We start from the raw sequence: 6,118 nt of genomic DNA, 5'->3' as shown, positions 1-6,118 counted from the left end.
TGAGAACAAAAAAGTAAAACAAACTTCATAAATGTTTTAAAATTCAATAGGTTTTATTCCAATAGTGACTTGCAATGTGGAATTCACATATAAAATCAACACTGCAGAAACTTTTGAAATCACTTAATTGATAGATTAAATAATGGAATTCATCTTTACAGAATTAAACATCATTGCTCAAAAAGCACATAAAATGAAAATTTTTCAACTTTACAAAAGATTTCTTAAGCGGTAAACCACAAACGCTACTCCAGACATAAGAATAAATCTTCTAGAATAAATAATGAAACCTAAAAAAAAAAAAAAAAAAAAAAATCATCTATTGATCTACATACAACTGATAATACACATTTTAGGAGCAAAAATAAATTCAACTTAAACATAAATCACTGCTTGAAACAAAAACTACAACAATCAACTTTTTTTTTTTATATAGCGCCAAATCACAACAAACAGTTGCCCCAAGGCGCTTCATATTGTAAGGCAAGGCCATACAATAATTATGAAAAACCCCAACGGTCAAAACGACCCCCTGTGAGCAAGCACTTGGCTACAGTGGGAAGGAAAAACTCCCTTTTAACAGGAAGAAACCTCCAGCAGAACCAGGCTCAGGGAGGGGCAGTCTTCTGCTGAGACTGGTTGGGGCTGAGGGAGAGAACCAGGAAAAAGACATGCTGTGGAGGGGAGCAGAGATCAATCACTAATGATTAAATGCGGAGTGATGCATACAGAGCAAAAAGAGAAAGAAACAGTGCACCATGGGAACCCCCCCACAGTCTACGTCTAAAGCAGCATAACCAAGACATCTGCATACAATTAATAAAAATCATATTTAAGAGCAAAACTGCAGTTTTAACACAAACATTATCAATAAATTCCCTGAGAAAATTCCTATGAAAAAATATTCTAAGTTTTTAATCACAGATTTGAAGACTCAGTATGACAGTCAGATACGACAATGCAATTGAATACACCATTTTTAAGTGTGAAACTGAACAGTTTAACACAAACATATTACAATCAATAAATTTCCTGAGGAAATTCACATGACGAAAAAAATATACAAAAATACAAAATTATTCATTCAAATTATGTTTGATCCCCAGAGAAAAGGTTTCTCTGGAAGTAAAATTAAATTTTATCAAAAATATTCCACGTACAATGCAAATTAAATGCTGCTGCTAATCTGCCCATAAGCTTTGATATTACAGAATATAAACACCCTCATATCATATAAAATACCCTCAGCCGTATGAGCAGTCTTCTTAATAATTACTTAATTGGTATCCCGGTGCTAAGTGTAATGTAATATATATATATATATATATATATATATATATATATATATATATATATATACACACACACATATACATATATATACACACATATACATATATATACACACATATACATATATATACACACACACATATACATATATATACACACATATACATATATATACACACACACACACACACAGGTGGGGCCAAAAGTTTACATACCCTGGCAAAAGTTTTTTTTGCCCATTTTTCAGAGAATATGAACGATAAAAACTTTTTTGTTCATGGTTCGTGGTTGGGTGAAGCCATTTATTGGCAAACAACAGTGTTTACTCTTTTCAAATCATGACAACACAAACTACCCAAATGAACCTGATCAAAAGTTTACATACCCCTGTTCTTAATACCGTGTACTGCCTGTCTTTTGTGGTAGTTGTGGATGAGGCTCTCTGAGGGTAAAGCTGCCACTGAATGTTTTGGACTTTATTTACATCAATTATGAAGAAATACAAACAATATGGCACTCTATGTTAAATCTGCATGGACAGTTCTGAAAAACTGAGTGACTGTGCAAGAAGAGTGAGGAAAGCCACCAAGTCACCCACACAACCCAGAAGTTACAGGCTTACGTGGCTGTGATTGGAGAAATTATGCACAGTGCAAGCTTTGCATTTTGTATCACCAGTTATCCATCTTCATGATGAAGTGGTATAGAGGAGGATTTTCTTAAAAAGAAGACCTGAAATTTTAGCTACAAATTGCCAGAAGATACATGTGAGATGCAAGCCTGGATTTGATCTGTTTTGGTGAAAGAAAATCCTTCTGTGCTCTACTCCACTATGAAGCTAAGAGTAGTGATGCAAAATGCAAAGCTTGCACTGTGCACAATTTCTCCAATCACAGCCACATAAGCCTATAACTTCTGAGTTGTCTGGGTATCTTGGTGGCTTTTCCTTGTAAATCACTGCAGAGGTGTTATCAGGTTGTGAAAACAGCGTTTTTAGTTTTCGAAGTGTTTTTCAGTAGCTTTTGCATAATATATGACAGACATGTTAGATTTACACAGAAATGAAGCTGTTTTGGAGCGGATTCTGCCATGTTGGATTTGCAGCCAAAGAGAGACCAGACATCACGGTGCCTCTCTACTGTGACTGGCTGTCACCCCCCAAAAAAAACTGATTTGCAAGACTGGTAGTTTTTCAAACCTGTAATCTGGGTCAGGAAAAAGTTCAGGATGGTCCCGTCTATACTTCTTTGATTCTGCTCGGACAGGACATCTTCAGATTATGGCACAATTGTAGAAATGATGGTAGTACTGTCCATTGATGTGATATTTATTGCAGCCGCCATGACAACTCTAAATTTGTGGCACATCCCTGGCAAGGCTGCCTTTGACGGTTCCTGACTTGTCCTGACTGCCAAAGATAAACAGGAGCCGTAGCGTTCAAGCAGCCCCTGACAATGATTGTTACTGTATACTTCCCTTGTTCCATTCCAGGGGTGTATGCAGTTAAGGTATTGATTAGGGCATTCCTCTGGTGCCTGGTTCCCTTGTCCTCGCCATCAAGTCTGTCATTAGCACTCTTGAGCTGCAAGTTGAAAATTTCCTTTGTTAGTCACAAGCAATTATATATATTTTCCTGTTCAGATACAGTATAATTTGAGTGGCACGGTCATAACTGGTATTCAACTCAACACCTTATTGGACAGGCCCTATATTTTTAACAAGCTGTTTATATTGCTTCCAGAATTTTCTCAATTTAGTTATCAATTAGGTATAACACACAGGTGAAAGCAGATCAGACAAAAATGATTAATCCTGTGTACCCACTGCTATTTGTGTCAAGGGCCTTCCACACTGCATGCTTTGCAAGCATCAGAGGCACCACAAGTCGGTCTAAAAAGCATTATTTTCAATGAAACGCGTTGCTTTTTAGAGGCGTCTGAAGCGTTGCATCAAAAGCCGAGCTAAACCAATGCTTCTGCCGGGAGTGTGCACATTCCTGCTTGTCATAAGGCTGACGTGGTCAAAGTTCAACCCAATCCAACTTTTGCCGCTCTGAACTGTGACAAAACTTCACACTGTCCAATAGAAACAACGTGTCTGGTCCAAACATGGAAGACTAGTGGCAGAAACCACTGATCTCTACAAAACAGAAAGGTGTCACAGGACTGCTCATTTATACAGAGCAGTTTTCTGAAGAAAAATCCTTGCAAATGTTTTTTAAACCTCAAAATTAATTTGATTGCTGTATTAAAGCTTTTTCGTGGTTCATCGACGCACATACAACATGGCGATCACTCAGCTTTCCTCTGGAGAAAAAAAAAAAAATCTGAGCGAATGTCTCCGCCTCCTTGCCGCATGCAACACACCGGGGATGTGGGAGGCGTTGACGTGACGTGTTGCCTGATGCGTATAAAGCATGCAATGTGAATGGACTTTTAGTTACCATATTTCCATAAATGCAGCATGTTTCATAATATACTGTGTAAAAAATGAAACAGCAAAACTTTAAAGTGATGAGGATCTAACAAACAGAAAACAGATTAACTCACTTCTTCGAGTGACTTTACTGGTAGGCCCGTTACTTCCAGGCACTGCTTGTAATTGGTTCAAGCCCACACTTCTGGTTTAGCTGGCCATTCTTCGGATAATCGTCTCAGCAGGGTCCACACTGTTCTCTCTACTGGTATGTCTGGGAAATGACACTTTCAGGGACGGTCAAAGGATGCAGTACATCAACTTTGTCATTCAGCTGTTTGATACTGTGAATGATGTCATTCTGCTTCTCCTGGAACACAAAATGTATATATATATCCATATGTTAAAACCTTAATAAAGTTCTCACTTTACATTAAATCCTATGCTTCACAAATGATTAAACCAATGCTGTTGACCTTTCATCATGAGCACGGACAAATCTGTGAATGAACTGAGTGATGAAAGTAAGTAGGTAAGTAAGTCCCTTCGGCTGCTCCCTTGTTTGCACTCGGGGTCGCCACAGCAAATCTGAGGTGGATCTGCATGTTGAACTGGCACAGGTTTTATGCCGATGCCCTTCCTGACGCAACTCTACAGTACGTGGAGAAATGTGGCAGGGGTGGGATTTGAACCCGGAACCTTATGCACTGAAACCAAGCGCATTAACCACTTAGCCACCACCCGTCTCTAACTGAGTGATGAAAGTGGGCCATGAAAAAAAAACAAACAAAAAAAAAAACTTGAAAGATCTTGGCAAGGCCGTGCCGGGGTCTGGTGGTTGTCCCCCAGAAAAATGTGAAATCTCAAATGCATTCTGGTTAGGGCTGTAGCTATCGATTATTTTTGTAGTCAAGTATTCTATCGATTATTCTGGCAATTAATCGATAAAAAGTACTTTTGCGTTTTAAACAACATCAATAATCCAGGGCTGTCCATAAGCAATGGCACAATGTCACTGCGCCAAAGTGTTGGCAATTTGCTGAAATGGCGATGGGATGTGCCTTCTATTTTGCTTTCTTCAATTTGTAAAAATGAACCATTTAAGGTTTTTTTTTTTTTTAATAAAGGTTGATGGACTGGGTCCATGCGTGATTTTTTTTTATCCCTCTTTCTCTTCAGCAGATGCATTTCAGCTGGCGGTTGAACATGCAAGCATCGCAGTCAGTTTTTTTTTTATTATTATTTTATTTAAGTTACCGTGTTTGTGAAGTGTTGTGTGTTGCCCAAAAATGCAAAAATTAAAAAGTCACACACTCAGTGTGAGTCTGAGGGAAACACAGAAGAAAGAGTGGACTTCTGCTGTTTGCGGGACAGAGCTGTGACTTGCCCGGTCTGAGAGCTCCTCACACTGGGCAGAGAGACTGCAGCCAGCCGCCAGGTCAATAGTCCCTCCCCACGTAGAGCAGACCGTGTGTTTTTAAAAAATAAACACACTGCTTTGCTTTAAATGCACAGTAAGTCTATTTCAGATGATCAGCGTGAACAATCTTTCTCTTAAAAGGCTTTATTTTACTCTCACGTTGGAAAGCAGTAGCTATCGTTGCTAATTTGATTAGGTGTTATGCTTGCCTTTTTTTTCCTGCGGACGTTGCAGCGCCACACACAGGCCTAGCATATGTACTACAACGTTAAACGAAGCTTTGAGGCACAGAATTTGCCTCAAACATTTTTTGTAATCGAATTATTTGAGTTACTCGACTCATCGTTTCAGCCCTAATTCTGATGCTTTCTCAGGTCTATTTACTGACCAAAAGAATCTCCAAAAAAATAAATTAAATTTTAAACAGGGCCTGTAAATTACTTCTTTAAATAAGGGAAGTTAGTATATACACAACTTCATTACTGGCAGATTTTACTGTATTTTCAAATTATATCCCAAATAGAACAGAATATTTCTTGTCAGAAATTTTGAATATTTTGCTTGCTGAATGTGAATTTTTAGAATCTACTGGCACAAGATACTGTACAAGCTTATTTAACCATTATAGTACAAACCTCTGGATAAGGATCAGGCTGATGTGAATCAACTGCAGGCACGCGCTCAACCGACTGATCAGATGGAGGATTCAGTGATTTAACAACTCTTAAGGCAGCCGGCATGGTTGCTGTTGGGGAGACAAATAATCCGAAAATATCATCATAAACTTAACTTCATAAAGTCTCTTTCTGGGCGCTGACATTACTTAAACTTTAATTGCATCAACACCTAAGAAAAGACAGAGTATATACTTTAGTCATGGTCATAAAAAGTTATGTATATTTTAAATTTAGCATTTATTTAACCAAATTAGTGCCTTTGAGATTGAGACCTCTTTTATAAGTGACCTGGACAATTATAAAGTTTCAAATT

The 6,118-nt window shown here is 38.0% G+C and overlaps 1 long non-coding RNA gene across 1 annotated transcript; it reads right to left on the bottom strand.

Moving 5' to 3' along the window:
* Positions 1–2,831: 2,831 nt before the first annotated feature.
* LOC117516600 lies at positions 2,832–5,823 on the bottom strand. The gene is made up of 3 exons (XR_004562480.1): positions 5,764–5,823; positions 3,843–4,078; positions 2,832–2,875 (listed from the first exon to the last, which is right to left on the bottom strand). It is a non-coding gene; the product is annotated as an uncharacterized LOC117516600 (long non-coding RNA).
* Positions 5,824–6,118: the final 295 nt, after the last annotated feature.

Source organism: Thalassophryne amazonica, chromosome 9 (genome assembly GCF_902500255.1).
Source record: "Thalassophryne amazonica chromosome 9, fThaAma1.1, whole genome shotgun sequence".
NCBI lineage: Eukaryota > Metazoa > Chordata > Actinopteri > Batrachoidiformes > Batrachoididae > Thalassophryne > Thalassophryne amazonica.
Note: the sequence above shows the minus strand (reverse complement) of the source record. Positions and strands in the feature narration are given on the sequence as shown.